The following is a 26,949-nucleotide window of genomic DNA, read 5'->3' as shown; positions in this document are numbered from 1 at the left end:
GAAATTCTTCCAGCAGATTGCCTTCAGACTCAAACTGCAACATCAACTCTTCCTTGGGTCTCTAGTCCACCAGCCTAACCTGCAGATTTTGGCTTGCCAGTCTCTACAATCACGTTGAACCAATTGCTAAAATAAGTCTTTCTCTATACACATGCTGGTTCCAGTTCTCTGGAGAACTCTGACTAATCCTGTTATACAAGTCTTATTTTCCATGTAAGTTAGATATATACGTGGCCCAGTGTCACTCACAGTTAATATGAGATTTCAGGCTTTCTGATTTGTTTGCTATCAGGAACACTTTTTATTTCAGGTTTAGTTGTCTATTCCTTCTGTTCTTTTTATCACCATATTTGTCTTTGCCTTAACCTGGTTGACATTTCCTTTGGATGGACTTTTTATGAAATGTCCCCATTCATAAAGATTTTGTACTATCACTACCAAATCTCCTTATATTACTCTGAATTATAAAATCATTGGCATATGCAATCAAATTGCTGGAACACATTTTATGTTTTCTAATTTTCCAGTAATCTAATGATAGTGTTTAAATAAAATAGTACCTTATGAATGAAAAAACAATTTCTAATTATTTAACCTAACATGTCTGTGGGACTGTGGTTCAAGGGAGAATTTTGACATTAGTAAGACAGCAATATATTTTTTTAGAAGTAGCAAATATATCAAAAAAAAGTATTTAAAAAAAGCTTCTGTAACATTTGTATATAGCTATATCTCTGGGAATGTGTAGAACAAAATCATTCCCTGATCTATATAAACTACTTCCAATTTCAATTTGATGCTTTCTTTAAAATATAGTTTGAAAAGCATAATGAACTTGCAATAAATGATCTCATGGACTGAAAATGGGAAACTTGCTATTGTTCCAACTTCCACAGTAACCAAACCAGCCTTATTCACATTCTACATCAAGAGCCAAATGCCATTCATGAGACAAAATAATTGCTGATAGCAACAGAAATATTTTTAAACTACCCTCTTTTTTTATTCACATCTGTTCCGTGTTTGAATGAATTTTTGTTTTGTTTTAGAAAATGTGCATAACTGTATATTAAGTAGCTAAGATCTACGTGTGTGAATGAGTGAGAACAGCTGACACAGAGTATATCACAGGACTGTAACATAATATGACTGCTGTGACCCATGATGGTCTTTCCCTGTGGGATAAAGTGTAATAGAACTCTTTATTGGTTTCCCAAACATAAACAGTACACAGACTTGTGTGCCTTTTCATTTTCAAATCATGACGTGTTATTCTTAGAAGCAAATGCTGGCATTAAAAATAGATACTTAATTCCCAAGTACAAGATTTTATAGTACAACAGTGAAAACTGCCTTTTGATTTTAATATTTACAAGAACCAAACTTCCTATGTGGAAATAATGTAACAATTGAGAAATAAGCTTTTTATTGTTATCTTCATGAAGCAATAACTGTAACTTAGGTTCAGAAAACTCTTAAAAGTCTTCATAAAACACAATAATTAAGAGAAAGGAGCTTTTCTATAATTGTAATCCTAAACACATTTCTTTCTCTGAAGAAAAGAAATTTGTTTCTCTGAAGATTACTTTCTCCTTTAAGAAATAAGGCTTAATGCTGGACTCAGACTCTACTAGTCTACTGCCGCTAGGGACGATGTACTTGCCTAGAGCAATTAATAAGGCTTTTTTTTTTTTTTTTTTTTTTTTTTTACCATCAGGGACTCCTTCTGAATCACGAGTTCATCCCATCAGCCAGGTTTGTGCCAACATTTGCTGCCTTTCTCAAGAAGAAATGCTCTTATGAACTTGAGTGAGGTCATTAGTAGTAAGAATGTCTTGAAGCTGTAAAATGCTGAACACTTTTAAAAGGAATTTCCCAGTGTTTCATTTCAAAAGGATAGATTCAATTATTGTCTTTCCTCTCTCCCTTCCTTCCTTCCTTCCTTCCTTCCTTCCTTCCTTCCTTCCTTCCTTCCTTCCTTCTAAAAAAAAGTTAAGCCAAGGGTGGTTTCCCAACCACAAGTCTCCAGCTCAAGCTGCCTTTGATTCCACTTTCCCTCACATTCTAAACCCAACCCATAAGCAAGTCTTGTCAGCCCTATCTTCTAAATATATCCCAAATCCAGCTAGTTCTTCCACTTCCACCACTGCCATCCTAATGTATGAGGTGATTTATTCCTCTTCAACACAACTGCAATTGTGCCTCTAATTGGTATTGCCTCTAATTGGTATTCCTGAGTGCATTTCCACTCACAACTATCCAGTTGCTGTCCACACAGCAATTGGAGATCTTTCTATGGTGTGAATCAGAACATGGTTCTCTTCTCTATATATCCTCAATGGCTTCCCATGACCTTCAAGGCTCCTGGTGATTTGGTCCTGCCTATATCTCTTGCTTCATCTTCCTCAATTTTCTCCCTAATTGACTACACTTTAACCAAATTGACTTTCTTTCAGTCCTTCAAACATGCCAAACTTTTTCCTGACTTGGGGCCTTTGCACCTATTGCTGCCTCTTTTGGAGTTTCTATCCTCCCAGATCTCCATGGCTGACTCTTTATGAACAATGATGCCTCAACTCCAATATTACTTCCTCAAAGAGGCCTTCCCTTCCCACCCTTAGCTAAGCAGCCCCTCCACCATCCTTCTATCATATTGCCCCATTTTATTGTCTCTGATCTTCGAAATTGTTTTATTACTTTATGTGTTTATTTTATCACGCCTTCTAATACTAGTTACCAATTTCTGCATGATAAATTACACAAAACTTAGCAACTTAAAACAACAAACATTTACTATCTCATACAGATTTTATGAGTTAGGAATTTGGGAATGGCCTAGCTAGTATTCTGGCTCAGGGTCTCACATGAAGTTGCTGTTAAATGTCAGCCAGGGCTGCAGTCATCTAAAAGTTTGACTAGAGTTGGAAAATCTGATTTCAAGATGCTGACACACATAATTGGCAGATTTTTGCTGGTTATCAGGCAGAAGTCTCAATTCCTATAATGGAATTGCCATAAGGCTGCTGGAGTGTCCATACAAAATGGTAACTGGAGTCTCCGAAAGCAAGTAATCCAAAAGAGAACAGAAACCACACTGTACTTTATGACCGAGGTTTAGAGGTAACACACAGCTATCCAGCAATATCCTATTGATTACATACATAATCCATATTCAATATGAGAAGGGACTGGACAAGGGCATAAATAACAGAAGGCAAAAAAATCATTAACAATCCCTCTTGAAGGCTACTGCACCCTGGATATCACACACTTTCCCTGTTTAGCAATATCCTCTGTTACCAGGGAAGTACCTAACACTCAACGAATGTTTGATTAATAGTAAGTAGACTAACTGATTAGTGACAGAATTGTAATATGTCTGTTTCTGAGTTTGTGTTTGTGCACGAGTGTGTGTAAAAAAATCCTAACTGGAAGTCAAGGAACTGGGCTCCTTTCTAGCTTTGGCCCAACTTCATCATATAATCTTGGAAAAATCACTTCATCTCCATGATCTTTAATAGTGTTATCTATAAAATAGAAATAATACCTATCCTGACTTATTTGCATATTTGTTGTATACTTTATGTAACAGAAAATTAATTCAACTGGAGTTTAGAAAACCAAGATCTAGATTCAAATCATTGGGATTTTAAATTATGTTACATTAGTCCCAACCCTCCATTTCTTCTTTGCTAGAACAAATAGGTTAAATTACATAACCTATAATGCTCTTCCAATTCTCAGATTCCTCAGTTTTTATGGCTAAAGCAGAAAATACATTATGTTAACTTCAAGGCACTTTAAGAAACAGTATTGTGTGGGAACACTTTTTTTTTTTTTTTGCCAAAAGAGTAAAAATACAAGTCAACTTGTCACTGAAGCAGCTGGAAGGTGTTTTGATTAGGGAGATGAGGCAGGCCAGCATGGTAATGCCATCCTTTGTTAGAAAGGGCCCATGGGACAGTTGGAGGTGAGATTCGCCACCATTTGAAACCCTCACTTGAGTGAATTATGCAGCTGCTATCACTTCTCAGGCTCCATTTCAGCCTAAATTTGCCATTGGCCTTTGAGGTTTCTGACTTGAGGGCCCAAAGAATTCAAGAAAGTATGAGGAAAAGTTTTTTCACCAAGTCCCAAGAGGGCACCCTTGCTCCTTTCTAGAAATGAAGGGGAAAATGGCCCAACTACAGGTCAGCCTTAATATATAGTATTGTGCACACTATAAATACCCACTTTTATTTTGGAATTCTAGTCAGCCACCCTCAGTCCCTGCATGTACTCACAGATCTCAGCCAGGAACAATTTGCTCCCTCAAAATTGTAAGAAATCTCCTAGAAGCCACCAAATCACTAAATGTTAAGACTTCTAGCTCACAGGATTTCATTTAAAGTCCTCAATTACTTTTGTTTTAAAACTTGTTTATTATATGTCAGTAGGAATTGAGGATAACAGCTACCCATATTTGTACTTCAGCCATGTTTGTTTCTTCAACACCATTTTGAAAACTAAGATTTGTATGTAGGTTTTATAAAAACAATTTGTTAGTTTGGCATAGAGACAGTTTAACTTTTTAATCTCTCATTTATTGCTTTTCTTACTAAAAACTGCTTTAATTTTGGGCAGTCATAACCCACTTGATCCTCACAGTAAACAATACAATTAGCAGCCTGGGGGTGGGGGATGAGGGTTTGTTTTTTGGTTTATATTGTGACAGAAATGGAAATGCCTGAAGGAATTTTAATGTTTGTATCTTATAAGAATACCACATTTCCCATGCTTCTAAGAACTCAGAAATATCTCTCATTTGTGTTTAGAATAAAAGCTGGGGTGTAACATTCTGAATGATGATGTAACTGATATATTTGAGCAAACATCTGTAGGCAAGACAAACTGCCATTGATTTGTTTGTGGAACTGGACCATTTAAAATTAAGTATGAAGATCTTAGCTGCTTATTTGTCAGCATTCTTACAAGTTAGTCAGTTTACAATAAGCCCAATACATCCAAGCATATTAGCACAGCTCTGGGCCTAGAACCCTACAAAAACATTAAGATTCAAAGCAATACAGAACAATGCTACCAATTGCATTGCATTACCCATCTTGAATTTTTGATGCTTAATCCCTCAAAGCCACCTTGAACCATGTGCTGCAGCCACCAAGGGTGTTGAATGAAAAAAATCTGAAGGGATTAAGGAGTCATTTCCACTAGAGAGAAACACATTTTCTCAGCTGTTCTGGTTTCAATGAGGAGGGATTTTCCCTAAACCCTCCTGTCCTCTTCCCTCCTCTTCACTCCCTTCTCCCTGAGGGAAGTAGAGTAATTTATTAGGTGGGAATTTAATAATAAATTTGGCATGTTCAGTTCAGTTCTATCCTTTATCATCTTTGGGGGAGAGGCCCTCTGTAACTCAATCCATAAACCCTACCTGGCAGGCCCCCATAGCTAGGCAGACCCAGCTGGCATTAGCATTGCATTTATGGTGGGTAAATCTCTCTGATGATCAGTTAGTAAGACCATCTCTCATAAAGTACAGCCTTCAACTTTGGTAATATGTTGGGTTTCTACTTGTCGATCTTTATCTTCTCAAGACTCCAGAAGTTTCCAACAAACCAATTAATTACCTAATTAACAGAAATGTCCTGGTAAATTTCCATACACCTGCATAGCCCCTATACCAAGTCCATACTTGGAGCAATACACCAGGTTTGAAAAAATATACATGCTAAGCAAGTAGTTAAGGGTAAGACAGGAAAATGCCTTTGATACCATATTAAGTGAAACAAGTAATGTAAAATTTCTGTATTTTAAACACTGCATTAAGTGTTCACGTAAGTCAATTTTTGTGCATATTTGTGAATATTTTATTGACTTTTATAAAAGATTTCTTTCATGTTTTAATTAGTTCTCTCACTACTGAAATATGCTATATCACCAATAAATGTCCTAAGCAAAGACCTCTTGTTTAGCATAAAACTACAGCAATTTTTCTATAAAATATATGGCTTCTCTTTTTATAATTACTTGAATTTAGATTATTAAATGGACACTTAGAAGTGAGGTGAAAATTTTACATTGCCCAGGAGCCAATTTAGAAAAACAAAGTACTTGCAGACAGCAAAATAGTTGTTTTGTAATATGGGAATACATTACCTACAGCTATGCATTTATTTATCTTATCCAGTAACCTTGAAGGGAATGAACCTGCTGCTAGTCTTTCTTGCTTTTCTGTGTATCTTTCACTTCTTCACCCTACACTTCGTCCTATGCTTTGAAATCATGGTCAAAATTTCCACTTCCCTAGTAATAGCCACTGTCAGGGACTCCAACTTGCATTGGACAGCAGTAGACTGGGATTGCACAAATCACTGAGGACTTCCTCAATTCAGGTCCATGAGAATATTTTTGCTTTATATTCTTGTAGTTAGATTGGCATCTAGATCATGAAGCTAGGAGAATCACGTGTATTGCATTAAGGGTGGACTGCTCATGGTATTACATTGAAATGAACAGAAAGCTCTTATTTCCTGAAGTAAATTTTATGTTACTAGGCTTTTAAGTGTTTCTACTAAGGTCTAAATTTATTAATAATTTTACATTTTTAGCCTGTCCATATGCTAGTTATAAATGTTCAATCTCTTTTAGTATCTATATATCTATATATATATATCTATATATCTATATCTATATATATATATATATAGATATATATATATATCTTGAATCCCTGTGTGTAGTGGGGTGTGTGTGTGTGTAAGTGTAAGGAACAGGTATGAATTTGGGATATTCTAATTCACACTTACCTGAAATGCCTATATCAGAGCCTTTTCAGCTTCACCCCAAATCCACCTGGGCATCTAAATTTACTTTTCAGGCTTTGCTTAAGAATCATGAGATACTCGGGGCGCCTGGGTGGCGCAGTCGGTTAAGCGTCCGGCTTCAGCCAGGTCACGATCTCGCGGTCCGTGAGTTCGAGCCCCGCGTCAGGCTCTGGGCTGATGGCTCGGAGCCTGGAGCCTGTTTCCGATTCTGTGTCTCCCTCTCTCTCTGCCCCTCCCCCGTTCATGCTCTGTCTCTCTCTGTCCCAAAAATAAATAAACGTTGAAAAAAAAAAAAAATTTAAAAAAAAAAAAAAAAAAAGAATCATGAGATACTCATCATTTGCTTTCATAGCACCCCTGTCTTTTGAGTTTCTCAGATAACCAGCTTGATTCATGCCTTAAAAGCCACTGCAGCTCTCCTCCTCCTCTTAACTTCAGGATATAACAAGGAAGCATGATAGATCTTCACCTCTGTTTAATTGTCTTCCTCTGAAACTACTTAAGGATTTTGAAATTACAACAGAGACCAGGAAGAAATCTTTAACATGATTTGTTTCAAGGGGAAATGAACAGGATGTGGCAGGACCTAGCATGAAATGGAATGAAAGGGGAAATGAACAAATGGAAGATGTCCTCTGGATTAATCAGTGAAAATAAAAATGAGGTGATGAAGATGTTTCATCAGAGAGTTAAATGATTTTTAATTTCCTTGGACTCTAAGAGAAAACACAAAGCCGTTATCCATTTGGTTCGCTGTGCCAAGATTTGCATTTATTTCCTTCAATGATTATTATTTCTTATGAAAGGATTATTAAAACAACATTAAAGGAATTCCTAAACATGAAAAACACTGTTTCCCATTATCCTAACACTCTGCACTTTTTTGTCACTATCGTTAGCCATCATCTTCCACCCTCAGACCAGATCAAGTGCCTGTTTAAAGCTCCCTGTATTTGTTTTTCACGAATTTAGCCCAGCAGAGCTTAGATATTTTCCTCTCAATTTCATTCCCAGCATTTACCATAGTGTGTAACACATTGTACATGTTTAATACATTTTTGAATAAAAATGAATAAACATTCCTCTTAATTATTCATCCTTGAAACTCATACATCTTCAGCTTTCCCCAACAAACTGATTTTCCTTAGTGCCAAGACCTCACCTGCTCATGCAGGAGTTCCTGGTTCCTAAACACTTAGATTCCCAATTCTCCCTGGTCTCTGCTGCTCCAAGGGGCAATTCTCAGCCAATCATACCAACCCCAGGACTCTAAATGCCACCTGGAGGGAGAAAAACGGATCCTCCTTCTCTCCCTCCCCTACCCCTCCTTGCTCCACAGCAAGACCACTCGGGCTCCAAAATGCTACAAAGCTTAACAGGTACACAGTCCACCTCTACTCCATGGTAAACATGTGTTGGCAGATATGAGTTAATTAATGAGCCCCTTATGAGTCAATCAGTGCAAATTCCAGCAGGAGAGTGGTGTCTTCTAGCCTCACTTCCAGCTTTTACGCCTATGTGTTTACGAAACCAGTTCACTCAACAAGTCTGGTCTTGATAGGGACATACGTAACATGCCGGTTTTGAGGGGAGGTGTTTTTATTTTGTTTTGTTTCTTTCCTATTATTGTATCTAACCATAATCTATACAATTTCCTTTTTAAGCCCTTGTATCTCTAGAAAATCCTTGTAGCTTTCTGGTCCCTTTCAGATATTAAAAGAGCATCATTCAGTTCTTCTCACTTAAAATTCTACTCTTATATTTTCCCTTCCCCACAGGTCAGGTTCAGTCTTTGGCCTGTGGGATCTGTAGTTCTTTAGAGGCATGGTCTGCTCTTTTACTCCTCCCAACTATTTTCCTATGAACTGTCATATGGGAAGAAGAAATAGAGAAAAATGGCTGGGGTTCAGCATAGTTGGTTGCTTGTTAATGGGAGAAGGTAACCTTCAAATCTACTCTTTGAAGTCTCTATCAACATGATGGCTTCTGAAGAGATGCTGTGCATGATTTCTTAGGGGTACTCTTCATCTTCAGCTTGATATCTTCCTTTACTGAGGAAACCTCCAGAAAGGGTCAACCATATGCCCCTTTTGGCTACACCAGCAATCTTTGTCTTCAGACTTCTATCTGAGTGGGGAATCCTCTTGCCTGGCCAGCAGCTCCCTGAGCAGCTCCATGTCCCTGACTCTTCTCCAACCTCTAAGTACCTTCTTACAGAGCCAAAGGAACTCCTGAGGTGGCCGCATGGGCCCTCTGATGGATTAGGAGCATTTCCCCATTTTCTTCCCATGTATCCAAAACCAAGGATGCCACACACTTCATGATTCAGTTGCTTCAGTGAGGTTTCTGCCTGATGAAATCACCAGGTGAGAAAAAGACAACAGTCTTCACATTCACATTTAGCCCCTAACTGCGGTGTGTGTGTGCGTGTGTGTGTGTGTGTGTGTGTGTGTGTGTGTGTGTGTATATATATATATATATATATATATATATATATATATATATATATCAAGATCTCCCAATTTCTCCCTCATCTTCTGTCTCAGGGGTTCCACCAGCATGGCTCTGCCAGCTCTGCAGCTCAATAAGCATTTAATCAAAATTGAAATGCCTGCTGTCTCCTTCCAATTCAGTTTCCTCTTCAAAACTTTCTCCCTCTTGCCTACTTGAGAAAAAGAGCTACCAATCTATGAAAATGTATTGTCCTCTCTTTCAGAGTGAACATGTGTCCCTGGGAGACCTGGACCCAGACAAAGACTATGTTTCCCAGCCCCACTGACATGTAGGTGAGTCTATATATGACTTGGTTTACCAACAGAGTGAGAATAGAGGTCACAGATCACCTCCAGGCCCAAGATTTTAGGAAACTAGTGACTTCTTGCTTTCTCTTCCTCATTCTGTCAGTTAGCTGCAATGAACTTTGATGCCTTGCAAGATGGTCAAGATACAGCATACAAGGAGCTTTGGTTCGTAAATGACCACAGAGGGAAACCACCCTCTGACCATGTAACACACACATAGAAAAAAAAACCCACTATTGTGTTAATAAGCCTACTCTGCATCCTATCACAGTATCCAGAATAATCCTAACCATATCCTAATATGTCTGTGAGAGAAGATGAAGAGTTTTGAGATGGTTGCCCGAGCTTGCAAGGCCAGTTCTGCCACCAGTTCTGCCACCTCTAAATGAGCTCTAGAGATGCTTACTCTGCCTACTCCCATCCCTTTCCCAAACTTTTATCAGTGTCTCTGAACATAGCTTAGGTACCATGGCTCTCATCATGTCTATTTGGTGAACTTCCCAATGGCAACATGCTACCCCTGTTCCATGCCCTCTTCATCCTCCCTTGTCTATATTTATTGTGAGTCTCAGTGACTTGGACCAATGATAAACATATTCAACCCTGCCACCCTAGGAAAGGTATTCAAATTCTCATGGAAATAGAATCCTCAACAGCACTGCCCCCTTTGTCAGTTCATCTCCCAAAATGAATAATATTCACCGATCAACCTGAATTCAAAATAGCTACACAGCTAACCTTACTCTGGAGTATGGTTGGGATTTGTAACGTCAAAGTAAAGAAAACACTGTGCTCTGCTCTTTTTTTTTTTTTTTTTTTGGCCATTTTTTCATGCTAATCTTCCACGTGTCAACCTTGTATTTCTATTTTTTTATTTTAATAGTTGTATGAGATTACGTTACACAAATAAAAATAACTTATTTAACTATTCTTTTCTTGATGAACATTTATAATTTTCCTTTGTACAACTTCAGTTTATTTTCACTAAGAAAAAAACTGCTACTATGGTATCTTCAAAAAGACAAATCATTAAAATATAATGAATCCTGGCGTCTAGGAAAAAATTTACCTGTATGAAGTAGTAATTTCCTATGGGATCTCAGAGTTTCAGCTAGTGGCTTCCAGACCACAAACTGTAACCAAACTGTAAAACTATGTGTGGCATGTTAAAAGTTACCTATTTGTTAATAATAAACTTATGAACAAGAATCTTTCAAACTGTTCACTTGGGAGTTCAGGACCCATGAAAAGTCCAATAGTTGTGAAAATTGCTCAGTAATCTAAGTACTCCTAGAATTTTCAAAGTGTATTATGATGTTGGTTTTTAACCTTAACTTTGGAAAAGAGGTAATGATGATGGTTTTTGTACTCTGTTATCATTACCACCTAAGAGGACTGACTCTCTCCCCAAAAGGTTGAATGATTGAGGAGCCTAAATAAACACAGCAGGAGATTCAGCAATGAGAGGTTTCACTGAATGCAGACACAGAGCCTGTTAGTCCAAGGCTGGGGTGTGGAGGCCTCATGCAACAGAGGAGAAAAAAGAAAAAGATGAATCGTCCATGAATCACATTTTGAAAACAGTGCTCTAGGAATCCAGAAGTTATAGCTGGAAAAGCAATGCTGAGGACAAAGTCCAGTGTGAAAGGTGAGGGTGAAGATGGAAGAACATTTAATGGGGTCAGAATTCCAAAGGATGGGCAATTAACCAGGACATAATGTTCAGAACAAGTATAAGAAGTAAATTTAAAGTTGGTGCAGCCACTTAAAAGGGTCATGGCCTGGCACTCTATCATCAAAGATAATTACAGATCAATGACAACCGATTCACATAATAACAACCTGAAGGTGATATAAGACCTGAAAATGCTTTCAAATGATCAAAAATATTTCATCCAATCTAAGATGTTATCTTGTGTAAGATACATTTGAATGCTTTAAATGAAATCTTAATATGAAGAAAATGTAAAAACTATAAAAATAAAAATGGAAGAATATGTAGAAGAATATTTGTATAATTTTGGTCAAGGGAGAGATCTTAAGATCGATAAGAAATCTAGAAAGAAAATACAATTATATTTACATTAGAATATACTACATTAGAATACACAGAATATACATATAAATTTTTTTCTATAGTCCCTAAAACCATGATATGTATTGTTTTAGTTAGACAAGGCCAGACCACAATAACCACAAACTGACTCTCAAATCAAAGGAGTGTAATCCACTAAAGATTTCTTTTTTGCTCACATCTCAGTCTGAACCCCATCAGGAAGCATCCTCCCACTTGGAGCAGCCCACCTGGAGCACCAGGCCTTCCAGGCCACTGCAGTGGGGAAGAGATGGAGGAGGCCAACTGAGGCAGTTAGTAGCTTTGGCCTGAAGCCATACCAGTCTCTTCTGTCCAAAGTCCATTGACAAAGCAGTCATCTAGGCCAATTGAACTGCAAGGGAAGCTGGGGGTGTGGGGAATGACAATGGATACTTTTGGACACCATCTCTAACATAGCTAATCAAAAGGCTTTATTTGGATAGAAATCCTTCCAAACACCGTATGTGTTTTCATTAGAAGCAAACAACTGAAGAATTCAACGGACCCTATAATAGACACCTACAGTTCAATGTAGCCCAAGGAGACATATCTTCTGAAAAATAAGTAACACCTTCTTCTACCTTAATATTTTATAAATGGCATACTCCTCTGTAAAATATCAAATATGATTGATTTAAAATAAACTCATTGGACATAATTGTTTTTAAAGTACTGTGGACAAAATATTTAGAACTCTGTTGTAACTGCGATATAGAAGTTCCCCTTTAGACCAGAAGCTTTAAAGATTTAGACATAAAGCCCACCACATAAGGGTAAGCTAAGACAAGACTGCTGCATCCCACAGGCCCTGGGAGTGTCATTTGTGAGCCGAGTGTGTATGGTGTGGTGTGGGGTTATTCAAAAAGACAAAGGAAAACAACCCCTGGAATTATGCAACACAGCAGCCCTGAGCGGAAATGTGGGAAAATACTCATTTTAGTATTTATTGGAAAACATTATCTGCCTTAGGAACTGTTATTAAGGACCTCAAGAAGAGAGTGACAGCCAAATAAAATTAGAGAGCATTTTTGTCTAAAATCTTCTGAGATCAGGTAAAACTGAACTAATAAAAGAATTTAGGTGATGGCCTGAAAATGTGAGTAAGCATAGAAATAAATGAAAAACAAGAAACACTACACCAGTATTTTGGAACAAGGCCAGGAAAATTGAGATTTAACCAAGCGGAGAACCATTAGAACTACTAAGGCTTCACCATAAGACCAGCAGGAGGGCTGGAAGCTTTCTCACTCCCACCTACATTACTTCAACTCTTTTTCATTACTCTGCCTTGAGTCTGGTTATAAAGTAATGTTACTCATTTTTATAAACATGCCGGAATTTATCCATCCAAATAACTGTTGTTTCAGTTAAAGTAGTCACCTTTAGAGGCTGTGAGCTTATTTGATTGACATTATCATTGTCCAAATATTTTTGGAAACTCCTCTTTTGGAATTACCTTCAAAGTCAGCATCGAGTTCTTTTCAATGACGACAAATCAATGTCCTAAAATGGGACACTGATTTGAAGTCACCAAATGTCAGTTGAAGCTAACTGCATAAGGCATATTATCAAGCTAGTTAATATCACTTCAAATTTTAAAATACATATAAGGACACATAACTTTAATAGTGAATATAATTCTACTTTACCCCACACACAGTTGTGAGAGACAGTCTGCTAAAATGATTTGAGCAAAGGCAGCTAGCATTGTTATCCATAGACATTGTTCAACAGAAATCTCTGTGAAGTCTACTATATTTACTTTAGCAATGTGCACTCCAGCTGCTATGTGGAAGGCCTACTTCACTAGCACATGATGATGTTTCCGTGTGTGTGTGTGTGTGTGTGTGTGTGTGTGTGTGTATGTATGTGCATGTGTATATATGATGGGTGAAAAGTTTTATCTACTTTTTGAGTACTTTGCACTTTCCTGTTTCACTAGTAAAGAAGAAAATGATTGCTGTCCATTTTCTTTATTTATAACTTGCTGTTTTTTTAGTAGACATTGGTATATCAGGAATAGTAATGTATTATCTAACTAGGATGTCATTTTAATTGCGCATTCTTTGCCCTGATTCATTGCTTTGTATAAGGTATGTATTAAATATGTACGCACATACATATGGGCACACACACACATATGTAAATATCTGCTATATACATGTGCTATATAGCTAGGTTAAATATAACTGTGTTTTCTTTCTAAATTTCCTACCTACTACTTAAGGTTTCCCTTGTCCAAAATTGTACAAATACCTTCCTGTATATTCTTCTACTTTCTTTTATTTTTTTTATTTTTTTTTAATTTTTTTTTCAACGTTTATTTATTTTTGGGACAGAGAGAGACAGAGCATGAACGGGGGAGGGGCAGAGAGAGAGGGAGACACAGAATCGGAAACAGGCTCCAGGCTCTGAGCCATCAGCCCAGAGCCCAACGCGGGGCTCGAACTCACGGACCGCGAGATCGTGACCTGGCTGAAGTCGGACGCTTAACCGACTGCGCCACCCAGGCGCCCCTATTCTTCTACTTTCAATTTTATATTTAGTTTTCACATTATGTTCATATTGAAGTTTCATTTAAAAACAGGCTTAAGGAGGAACCTCTAGAAGCCAGTCACCGTTTCAAGTTCTAGTAGTTTCTACCACATCTTTACATCCTCCTTTCACATAGGTCATTTCTTTCTAATCAAAATATATCTACTGTTTCCACAAATATATTTTGAAATAACAAACCATTTTTCTTGTATAATAGTGTATGCATATTTTTCTTGACTTTCCTCCAATTAATTAAAATAAATTTAATTCAACAAACACTTCCTGTCTGTTGTTGTCTACTTATATCAAGTACTGGGGGAAACATTGCCTGGGATCCAAATAGCGGTATATGTGACATGGTAATTTCCCACAGGGCACTTCTAAACTTCTTAGATGACATGTTACTTTACTCCTGAAAAAAATCTGCACAGCTTACAGGTTAAACTTCATATTAACGGACTGATGTTTTATACACTAATCATCACTTAAAATTTGATAGTGGGAAGGGAAATGGCAAAGAACTTGTTGTATGTGAAGATGGCAGGTTGTCTTTTTGTCCTCTTCTGAGAAAAAATAAAATAAAATCTAATTTTCACTTCCTTTTCTTTTCAGTTTGTATGTGATTTAGAGGAAGGAAGTGTTCAGGGAAGAAATCAGTTTCCTAAAGTTTTTAGAACCAAAAGACTTGGGAGATTGGATTCTTCTTTTGCTAAAACAACAACTGCAAACGGATATTTATATAAAGAGCTAGGTCAAACCTAACAACTTAAGAATTTATTTTTAGATTTCTGCTTGGCCAAAGGGGAAATATGGTAAATGAGCCTTATGTTCTTAAATGGGCATGTAGTTGAACTCAAAATATTTCAGAAATCTGACAGAAGGCAATGAAGAACATCAGCTTTCCTAGGCATCATTAGAAATCCCAAAACAATGACAATATTACAACTGTTTTCTTCCTTTTTTAAAAAAATTTACTTTCAGTTTTAGTACTCAAGATCTCTACATTTTTGAAGATGCCAAGACAAAAACAAAAAAGGATTATATAAACAGAGAGATATAAACAGAAAATCCAGTCACTTTAGCTGAATGTGTAGCAGAGTTGTGCTCTATGTGGAAGCCACCAGTCACATGTGGCTATTGAGCACTTAAAAGGTAACTAGTCCTAAATGAGATGAACAGATGAGTTAAATACACACTGGATTTCAAAGATTAAGTATGAAAAAAATGTATAAAATATCTCATTCAAAATTTTATATTCATTACAATTGAAATGGTAATATTTTAGACATCATTGGTGAATTTTAAAGTATATTATTAAAATTAAATATACCTGTTTCTTTTTCCTTTTTTAAAACATGACTACAAGAAAATTTAAAATTTCATATGTGACTCACAAAATCTTTCTATTGTATACCACTGTAGTAGAGCAGTGGAATTAAGAGCTAGGCTCTGGGAATGCCTGGGTGGCTCAATTGGTTAAGCTTTGGACTCTTGATTTTGGCTCAGATCATGACATCATGGTTGTGAGACTGAGCCCATGTTGGGCTCTACACTGGGTGTGGAGCTTGTTTAAGATTCTCTCTCTCCCTCTCCCTCTGCCCCTCATCTGCTTGTGCACACACTCATTCTCTCTCTGTCTCTAAAAAAAAAAAGAAAGAAAGAAAAGAAAAATAAAAAAAAAAGAGAAAAGAAAAGAAAAGAAAAGAAAAGAAAAGAAAAGAAAAGAAAAGAAAAAGAGCTAGGCTCTGAAGTAACCCATCTGCATTTAAACCAGACTACTGATGGGCCAGCCATATGACCTTAGGCAAGTTATATAGGCAATCTGTGCTTCAAGTTTCCTTACATATAAATTGTGAACGATAAAATATTCTCTATCTCATAGGGCTGTGTAAGGATTAAGTGTGAAGAGCCTGGTGCAGAGTAACAGGTCACTCAGGGTTGGTTCTATATTCTTACTTCAGAATCCAGAAGAGTGAGTGAGTCAAGCCCTTTTTCTGCACGAGGAAGCTCTCAAAAGGAAGGGAAAAAAGTTAAAATCAGGAATCTGCTGAAGGGAGGGTTTGCCTACCACCTCTCCCCAACCTACCGCAGCCATTGAGAAGAAATCAAACCATCCTTCTAAAATAGAACATTTCCAAGATTTGTAGAGTCCTTATAGGTATTTTTTTTACTCTCTGTAGCTGGGCACAACATTCTGAGGGGGCCAATGCAATCACACAAAACTGCAGATGTTTCCTCTGTATTAGTATATCTCATAGAGAATAAATAGGGTGTGATATATGGATCTGACTTAAAAACAAAATTAAAAGCATGTATCTGATGCTGCTGAAGTCAAGGGAGCTAGCCTGAAAGTAATAATAGTAGTTAATTCTGTTGAGCTTTTGCTACTTATTAAGCATTATCCCTGAGGGCCTTATGCTTCTCATTTAAATTTACATAACAACTTGAAGTAGGTATTATTATTTTCTCCATTTTATGGTGCAACAGTGTCTCAAAAATGTTAAGTAATTGCCCATAGTCACATAGTGGCAAGCAAGGATTGATCCAAACTTATCTGAGGACATAGAACACTAGGGAGTCTTAATTCTCAAACAACAAACAATTCTCAAACAAACAAATCAATAGGTTTGCATAGCACAGATCACAGGCCTAAGAAGAAAAAGGAATGCTCTTATTTTATAGCAAGGATATCATATTAGTTAAAAAAAAACAGTTATTAGGATCATCCCATTGTTTCTAGCTGAGCATAACTTTAGAAATTAAGTTGTTTTTGTAATTTCTTGTTGTTCCTTCAATGTGATGTTTTTGAGGTAAATGAAAAGTCCACATTTCAGTTAGCTCTGTTGTCACATAACACAACACTGAGCACACAGTTAGTGTTGATTTAATGATTGTTGAATGAATAAGTGTGTGAGCAACTGTGCTACTAGACTTTTTCAATCAGGGTTTGCCATCTGAACCACAGAACACAAAATATTCTGAGTGATTATTTAGTCAATTATCTCAAGTGTGTACACAGTAAATACCATCCTGGTTTCACAGAAAAGAAGTTGATTGATTACCTACAATGAATGCCCTAGGACATTAGGGCCTAATTCCCTCTGGGAATCCCATAGAGAACCATACTTAGATCAATCTGTGCTCTTCAAGGACTACCTTGACTGTGGTCGGGGGTGACAAACTATAGCCTGGGACAAATGTGACTCATGGCTTGTTTTTGTAAGGCCTCTCAGCTAAGAATACTTTTGCATTTTTAAAGGTTGATAAAAAATACAAAAAAGAATATGCAACAGACCCAAAATGGCCTACAATGTCTAAATTATTTACTATCTGACTCTTTGCAGAAAAATTTTGACCTCTGCTTTAAGTAAAAGTGGTTGCTATCCAAGTGGAGCAGGATTAAATTATCTGACAATATTTGAGGAGCTCTCTAGCATCCCAAACTCTCCCTACCAGTCTATCTTCAGGTATAAAATTTCTATCCGTTTTCATTTGTACATGGGCACCAAAATATCAGCCTACCACCTTCACCCCGCACCAAAGGCCCTTATATAAATGCACATGCCTTCCAGCAGCATGGCATAAAAGGTGATGCCTTGAACTTAGAGTGACATGAATTCCAATCTCAGCTCTTATTAAGTATTGCTTATAAGGTGAAAAAGCTGAGCATGTTGGAGTTAATTTCCTCATTCACTATCAAGAATGCTTTTCATATATAACATAGGTACTGGTTATCTATTGCTGTGTAACAAATGCCCCCAAAATATAGTAGTTAAACAACAACAACAACATTTATTATCTCTCAATTTTGTGGCTTAGGACTCCAGGCATAATTTAGCTGAGTTCTCCAGCTCAGTATCACTCACAGTACATAATCAAGGTGTCAGCTGAATCTATAGTCTCTCAAGATGTCAGCTGAGTCTCCAGTTCAGGAGGGATGTAATCTGATTCCAAGCTCACTCACTGGTTGTTGGCAGGATTCAGGTTTTTGGTAACTGTTGGCTGAAGATTGCTATCAATTCTCTACCACAGGGCTTTCAATGGAGCAGCTCACAATATGGCAGCTGCTTTCATCAAAATGAACAAGCAAGAGACAGCAAGAGAATGCCAACAAGACAGAAGTCACAGATGCTTGTCAACCAATTTCAGAAGTGACACCATCACCTTTGTTATATTCTATTCATTAGAAGCAAGTCATTAAGTCCAGCACACACTCAAGAGGAAGAGATTTTAGAAGGGCATGATTATCAGGAGGAAGGGATCTTTGGAAGTTATCTTGGAAATCTGCCTAATACACCACAATTGTCATGGGGCAGGAAGTACATAAAGTAGAATCAGATTGGCATGGTGGGACTAGCAAAGAGGCAAAACCTAGTGGAGCATATCAGTATCTCAAGGAGGGCCTGTACTGAACATCACAGCTCTGGAAAAACACAGAAGTGAACAAGTTACTTGAAGTCTCTGAGACTGTTTCTTCAACTGTAAAATGGAAATGATAATACCTACCTTGCAGAGAAGATATGAAGATTAAATTAGGTAACATCTATAGAGCCAACACAGTATTTGGAATATGGTATATATTCAATGACAATAGCTATCATTATTTTCCCTCTTACCTACACATTAGTGTATCAAATTTTCAGTCAATATGCTTTTTAAAAAAACAAGAAACTAATTGTTTAAGTTTATTTATTTTGATTGGGAGAGAGACAGCATGTGCGGGGGAGGGACAGAGAGAGAGGTGGAGACAGAGAGAGAATCTCAGCATGGAGCCCGATGAAGGGCTCAAACTCACCAACTGCGAGATCATGACCTGAGCTGAAATCAGGAGTTGGACGCTCAACCAACTAAGCCACCTAGGTGCCCCTTCAGTCAATACTTTCAAATCACAAAGCTCCTTACAAAGAAAATTACTTCCAGGAATTATGTATTTGAGTAAAAGCATTGCAATAAAATAATATCTTATGTTAGTTTAGCACTTTGCACTTAACAAAGTGTTTTTACATGCTTTATTTCACTTAATTCTCACAAGCCCTGTGAGGGCAGTCTTTGGCTTATCTAGACTCTTATTTGTAAACTGGGAAAACTTAAAACTAAAAACAAAAACAAAACCCCAGAAAGAGAAAGGTTAAATGATTTATCCAGAACTGCATAATAACTCAGTATATCAGTGAATGATCTCTGAAAAGATGGGGAAAGATTCAGGGGTGTCTGGTGGTGTCAGGACCAAGAACCCGCTGAAACCAAAAGTACCAGTGAGACAGGGAGCCACGTGGTCTGGAATCCAGAGGGTCCCCCACTCCAAAGGATGGAGCAAACCAGTGAATCAGCAGCCAGGAAACAATTTCAGTCACAGCTTGCCCGACCAGAGCTCAGAACAAACATGTAATAGAAAAAAATGCAGTCAGGAAATAACTGTGTCTCAAATGCAAAAGAGCAAGGCAAGGGAAGGCCAGGTGGGGTGGGAGGTGGGGTGGCAGGTGGGGTGGGAGGTGGGGTGGGGAGGGGGGGGCTAAAGGAAGAAACAACAAAGGGGACTTCTCGGAAGAGGAATCACTCAAGGAACTCTGAGAGCCAAACAAGGGTTATGAGGGAGCCAGAACAGAGCACTTAGCTCACATGGTGTGGCGCTAGTGTATGCAAAGGGGCATTTCTAGATTGAGTGATTTAGAGAGGTTAAGATGATGTTAACCTGGAGGAGCTAAAAAGAGCGACCCTTTCCTAATGGTGACCTAGTTCTGAAGTAGACTACTTTTAAGTAGGGGAACGACATGATCAGATTTGTAGTTTAGAAAAATCACTTGTAGTCAGTGAAAAGGGTAGAATATTGGGGAAAGATTTCAAAAAAAAAAAAATTATTCCCAGAGAAGGGTCTGAGAAAACTGTACCTAATCAAAACAATCTAATTTTATGCACATTTTTCCACAGTATGCTATATACCTGATTCCATTTTTAACCCCTTGTTAGTAATTCCCGTTACAGACACATCTATTTTAGACTGGAAATTACTTTAATTGGTACCTTCTTCAGAATGTGAGATATTGTGATTAACTTCACTTATTCACTAACTTCCTAGAGACACACATGCTGGGATTTGATGGCCACTATGTTTTTTCTGGGTTTTTTTTTTTTTTTGGTCATTTATATTTGGGTTTATATTCTATTTCAGAAATGATAACTAAAAAATAGTTTGTTTTTGTGGAAATAATGAGCCATAGAAGAATTTTTCTTACCATTTGTTAGTGGCATCTGCCAGTCTGCTTGGCAGTGCATTACAATAAATATCTTTCTTGCTTTATAGAAATGATAAATTTAAATATGACTTCATTTTAAAATGCATTTGGAAGGGAACAAGATAAATATCATACATATCACAGGCACAATAAAGCATAAGATAGTTGTACCTTACTCTTTTTACATTATCTTCAGGCTTCTTTAGTGGTAAAAGAAAAGTTATGGAAATTACCAAATGACACATAATAGCCATCTGATATTCACAGAGTTGAATATGTAATTCTATGGCATTAGGGGATGGGATGGTTGCTTTTGTGTGTATGGAAGGAGAAACAGTACCGCTGTGTTTAGAAAATAAAAATACTATCACAGGGGCGCCTGGGTGGCTCAGTGGGTTAAGCATCCAACTCTTGATTTTGGCTCAGGTCATGGTCTCATGATCTCACGGTTCGTGAGATCCAGTCCTGTGTCAGGCTCTGAGCTGATAGCACACAGCCTGCTTGGGATTCTCACTCACCCTCTCTCCCTCTCTGCTCCTTGCCCCACTCACTCTCTCTCTCTCTCTCAAAATAAATAAATACACATTGTTTTTAAAAAACTAAAAAATAAAAAGCATAATATCATGGACCCACAATTTATGACACAGATTATCTTAAATCTTTGTTTTTTCCTATGTTCCTACTTTCCAGAGCTACCAAATATTGAGGTTTCACCCTGTGCAGCAACCATTAGTACTGTTCACCACAACTTTCTGATTATCTTCTCAAGGCCATAGTAGAGCAACAGATCTCTGTCCCCTTGGAGTTAAAAGAACCTATATGACTCACTTTGGTCAATAAACTGTAAAAAAAAAAAAAAAAAAAGTAACATGTGTCATATATGAGAAGAGGTTTTAAGAGGCAATGGCTCTTGCACCCCTCTGGCACCATAAGTGGGCATATCCAAGGTGGTGGCTGCTCCAACCGTCTGGGTCACCAAGTGACTACCAGGAGCCCATTGTAGAATTGGTGGGCATGTGGCATATGCAAGAAATAAATATGTGTATTTACTGCAGCAAACCTAGCCTATCTTGAATAGTACCAAAATTAGTACTTAAGCATAGGTTGCTACCATAGCAAACAAGCCTACAATATATGGCAGTGGCTAAGGGCTGGATAGTGGACAGCAAATGAACTACCACTGGAGCCTGGAACAATGTAATATGTATGTTTTACCAAAACATTTGGTAAAACTGTTGCCTGTGATAACCTGGAAAGCAGAAAAGTGTAGCTCTAAAGAAAACTATTAGAAAATAGTGTTAATAGCATGTATTATCAATTGGCTGTATTTCATATGCACCATAGAAAAAGAAACAATCAAGTGGCTTGAAAACACCAATAAAAGAAAATAGGAAGTGTCCAGAAATTTGGGAATCTTCAGGGTTGGAAGAGGCAACTTCCTCTCTCTGATAAGTAAAAGGTAAACTAAGGGCTTTGATGTACAAAGACCAATTGGAATTCTGTCTTGTGACATGGGTCATGTAAAAAAAAAAAGTTATAGGTTAAAATGTGTCTCCCCAAAATTCATATGTTGAAGTCCCAACCCCCAGTACTTCAGAATGTAACCTTATTTTGATATAGGGCCTTTAAAGTGGTGATTAGGTTAAAATGAAGCCATTAGAGTGGGACACTAATCCAATACAGTTAGTGTATTTATAAAGAGAGACACAGAAAGAGACACCAAGGACGCCTGCACACAGAGAGAAAAATCATGTGAGGACACAGTAAGATGGCCACCTGCAAGCCAAGGAGAGCTGCTTCAGTAGAAACCAAACCTGCTAACACCTTGATCTTGGGCTTCCAGCCTCCAAAACTGTGAGCAAATAAAGTTCTGTTGTTTAAGCCACTCAGTCTGTGGTACTTTGTTGTGGCAGACCCAGCAACCTAACACAAAGGGAATGGTCATCACACTGCTGAATGAAAAAATGTGTTTCAGCCAAAAAACAGTAAATGTTTTCAATCGGAATAGGTTATCACTGAGCTCAAAGTTCCTAAAATTAAGAGAAAGAGAGAATCAAGGGAGTAAGAAAGGAAAGAAATATAGCAAATCTAAGAAATATGTCAAGGAAAGAACTACGGGTGGCTATAGACATACATCAGTGTTTGGATTCCAATAGTTAAGAAACTATATAGGCAGGAAGTAGATGACATACACAAAATACAACTGACCCTTTAACAATGCAGGTGGTAGGGATACTGGCCCCTGTAGTCGAAAATCCACTTTTGACTCCTCTAAAACTTAACTACTAATAGTGTACTGTTGACTGAAAGCCTTACTCATTAACATAAAGAGTTGATTAACACATATTTTGTATGGTTTATGTAGTATTTACTGTATTCTTACAACAAAGTAAGCAAGAGAAAAGGAAATGTTATTAAGAAAATTGGGGCACCTTGGGGTGCCTTGATGGCTCAGTCAGCTGAGAGTCTGACTTCAGTTCAGGTTATGATCTCAGGGTTTGTGGGTTCAAGCCCCACGTTGAGCTTTGCACTGACAGCACAGAGCCTGCTTCGAATTCTCTGTCTCCCTCTCCCTCTGCCCCTCCCAAACTCGTGTTCTCTCTCTCTCTCTCTCTCTTTTTCTCTCTGTCTCTCCCTCCCTCCCTCAAAAACAAATAAACATTAAAAAAAAGAAAAAAGAAAATTTCAGTGACTCAGTCAGTTAAGTGTCTGACTCTTGATTGCAGCTTGGGTCATGATCTTGTGGTTCGTGAGTTTAAGCCAAGTCTGGCTCTGTGCTGACAGCTCGGATCCTGCTTGAGATTCTCTCCCTCTCTCTCTGCTCTCTCTCTCTCTCTCTCTATCTCTCTCTAAAAAGAAGTAAATAAACTTAAAAAAATCAAGAAAATCAAAAAAAAGGAAATGTTATTAAGAAAATCAAGAAAATGAAGTGAGAGATACATTTACAGTACCATACTGTATTTATCAAAACATTTGCATATAAATGGACCCATTCAGTTCAAACCTATGTTGTTCAGAGATTGACTATATTTACTGAAAGGAATTTAATAGAGACAGTTTATAGAAGCATGTCAGAGTTAAGGTATCAATTAAAGATGAGGAGATACTCCCCCAAAATTCGTATGTTGAAATCCTAATCCACAAAGGTGGTGGTATAGTAGATAGGGACTTTGAGAAGGGCTTAAGTCATGAGAGTGGAACCCTCAGGAATAGGATTAGTGCCTTATAAAAGAAACCTCACAGAGCTCCCTAACCCTTTCCACCCTGTGAGGATACAAGGTGGAAATCTGCGGTCTAGAAGAGGGTTTTCACCTGACCATGTTGGTACCCCAATCTTGGACTTTCAATCTCCAAACTATGAGAAATAAATTTCTGTGTTTATATGCTACCCTGTCTGTGGCATTTTGTTACAGCAGCCTGAACAGACTAAGACACTGTGCTTCATATTCACCAAATTAAAACGCCAGAGGGTAGGGGAGTTTGGATAATGCAGTCAATAGAAGTCAGTTCCTGGAGCACAAAACAAAGCAAAAAAAGGGGAATACATTTTGATGAGGAAAACAGAGAATAAGCAACACAGAAACTTAGTAAATCTTTAAGACAGATGTACTGCCAAAGAGAAAACAGCCTTGCATGAAAAAGTGAATGTCTGAAACTAAAAATGATTCTGCCCCCAATCTTCTATTGGCCAGAAGTAGGAAAACTGCTCATCACTTCCTCGTTGAAGAATTGGGGTCCAATCAAGCAGTATTTCTCACCACTCAAGGGCCATCACTTCTGCCCAGAAAGTTCTTATAGTTTCTATGTATCAGTGATCACCTTGTATCTCCCTATCTTCTCCTTTTGATGGCCAATGGTAGACATTAGTACTATTCTGTTTCTCTTTGTACTTATCCATCCAATTAAATTTTGAAGGTGACATGACTTACTCTGATGAATAAAATGTGAGTAAAGTGATATGTGTCACTTCTGGGTAGAATCCTTAAAAAGCTAATATGTAATTCATTATGCTATGTCTTTTACTTTCCTTCCAGCAGAGCCATTAGCAAGTTCAAGATGGTGGCTCCTCTATCTGATTGGGTCACTGAGGGCTTACAAATAAGCAAAAGTGATGAATGTATATCATGATTAAGATATAAATTTCACTCATCTTAAGTCAATGAGAGATTTGGGAGTAGTTTGTTTTTATTCCACCTTAACCCAGACAATCCTGACTGATAGGTATAGACAGTGAATTAACAGCTGCAATTCAGACTAGTGGTAAGTGCTAAGGTAGAAGCAAAAACTTTAGAATCATTAATATCAATATCCCCATTGTCATTGTTTAAGGCCACATTAATTATGAAACAGATTTTGATTCAATTATATCCATCCCCCATCACCCCTGTATCCATGAAAAACTTCACTGCTCTGTGCTTCCTCAGATCTTCAGCTCAGTAGTTGGCTATAATCTGAATTGAACTCAATAATAATGGTTAATAACAAGGGTTGGTTTCTCTTTCACCAGCGTTCAGTGAGCTTCTCCACAGTGTCAACACATTTCTAGGCCTCAGGTATCATATAGTGAACAAGACAGATAAGGCCTTTGCTTTCATGAAACCTACCTTCTAGGAGGAGGAAACCAGCAATGATGTGAGTGACTCAGCCACCTCAGTGGGGAGGATGGAGAGGTCATCTCTGAAAAGGTAATATTCAAAGTATTATCTAAAGGATGAGGGGTGATACTAACCCTTTACCTGTTATGTCATTTGCAAATACCTTCTCCCATTCTGTCGGTTGCCTTTTAGTTTTGCTGATTGTTTCCTTCACCATGCAGAAGCTTTTTATTTTTATGAGGTCCCAGTAGTTCATTTGCAAATGACATATCAGCTAAAGGGTTAGTATCCAAAATCTATAAAGAACTTATCCAACTCAACACCCAAAAAACAAATAATCCAGTGAAGAAATGGGCAAAAGACATGAATAGACACTTCTCCAAAGACGACATCAGATGGCCAACTGACACATGAAAAAATGCTCAACATCACTCATCATCAGGGAAATACAAATCAAAACCATAATGTCAGAATGGCTAATATTAACAACTCAGGCAACAACAGATGTTGGCGAGGATGTGGCGAAAGAGGATCTCTTTTGCATTGTTGGTGGAAATGCAAGCTGGTGCAGGCACTCTGGAAAACAGTATGGAGGTTCCTCAAAAAAATAAAAATTAGAACTGCCCTACGACCCAGCAATTGCACTACTAGGCATTTATCCAAGGGATCCATGTGCTTTTTCGAAGGGACACATGCACCCCCATGTTTATAGCAGCACTATCAACAATAGCCAAAGTATGGAGAGAACCCAAATGTCCATCTATGGGTGAATGGACACAGAAGATGTGGTATATATATACAATGGAGTATTACTCGGCAATCAAAAAGAATGAAATCTTGCCATTTGCAACTACGTGGATGGAACTGGAGGGTATTATGCTAAGTGAAATTAGTCAGTCAGAGAAAATATCATTTGACTTCACTCATATGAGGACTTTAAGAGACAAAATAGATGAACATAAGGGAACAGAAACAAAAATAATATAAAAACAGGGAGGAGGACAAAACAGAAGAGACTCATAAATATGGAGAACAAACTGAGGGTTACTGGAGGGGTTGTGGGAGGGGGGATGGGCTAAATGGGTAAGGGGCACTAAGGAATCTACTCCTGAAATAATTGTTGCACTATATACTAACTAATTTGGGTGTAAATTTAAAAAACTAAAAAATAAAATAAAAAATAAAAAAAAAATAAAGGATGAGGAGTGAGCCATGTGAAGACAAAGAGGAAGAAAATTCTAGAAAGGGAAAACAACTTGTACCAAGGCCCTAGGGCAGGAATGAGCTTGGCATATTCAGAGAACAGTCAAAATGCCTCAGTTACAGCTGGAGTATGGTGGTTGAAGGGACAATAATGGAGAAGCCTTTCAAGGAATAGGCAGTTCCAGACCATATATGGCTTTATACATCAGGGTAGGAGCTTGGGACCTATTCTAAACACAAGGAGACGTCACCAGAGGATTTTAAGATGAGGAGTGATGTACTCTCATTAAATTGCAAAAAGTTCACCCTGACTGATATGTGGAGAACGAATTAAAAAGAGACAAGTATGGAAGCAGCTGGGCAAATTACAAGGGTGCCACAGCAGCCCAGATGAGAGGTGGTGCTGATGGAGAGAAGAGGGAAAATTCAGGATGTTTTTATATGATTGGACACCTATGAATGCTAAATTGAATGAAGGGATAGAAGAATCAAGAATAGCTAGGATTTGGGCTTCAGCAACTGGGTGGGGATTGGTGCCATTTAACTAGCTAGGTAGGACGTCAGTGAAGGTGCTTTGGTAGCATTTGCATTTAATTGTGGCCTTTAATGCCTTAACCCAGGACAGTGAGAATTTGAAGAATTGCAGAACTAGTTGGAGAAATATTT

General features: G+C 37.8%; 2 long non-coding RNA genes across 8 annotated transcripts in view; one reads left to right on the top strand and one right to left on the bottom strand.

The window, feature by feature from the left end:
* The window catches only part of LOC123608598, an 86,695-nt gene extending 75,267 nt beyond the window's left edge, over positions 1-11,428 (top strand). For 2 of the 4 annotated variants that reach the window (XR_006717322.1, XR_006717323.1), the window contains exons 4-6: positions 1,718-1,755; positions 9,538-9,607; positions 11,037-11,428. This is a non-coding gene — a long non-coding RNA (uncharacterized LOC123608598). Of the gene's footprint in view, positions 1-1,717; positions 1,756-9,537; positions 9,608-9,725; positions 9,873-11,036 lie in introns of those variants that run through there. The other 2 variants (XR_006717324.1, XR_006717326.1) reach the window with 2 other exon arrangements.
* The window catches only part of LOC123608597, a 395,339-nt gene that overhangs the window by 309,990 nt on the left and 58,400 nt on the right, over positions 1-26,949 (bottom strand). The gene's annotated exons all lie outside the window — the stretch shown is intronic.

The sequence above is a fragment of the Leopardus geoffroyi genome, chromosome B2, assembly GCF_018350155.1.
Source record: "Leopardus geoffroyi isolate Oge1 chromosome B2, O.geoffroyi_Oge1_pat1.0, whole genome shotgun sequence".
Taxonomy (NCBI): Eukaryota; Metazoa; Chordata; class Mammalia; order Carnivora; family Felidae; genus Leopardus; species Leopardus geoffroyi.
This window is presented reverse-complemented; position numbering and strand designations above follow the sequence as displayed.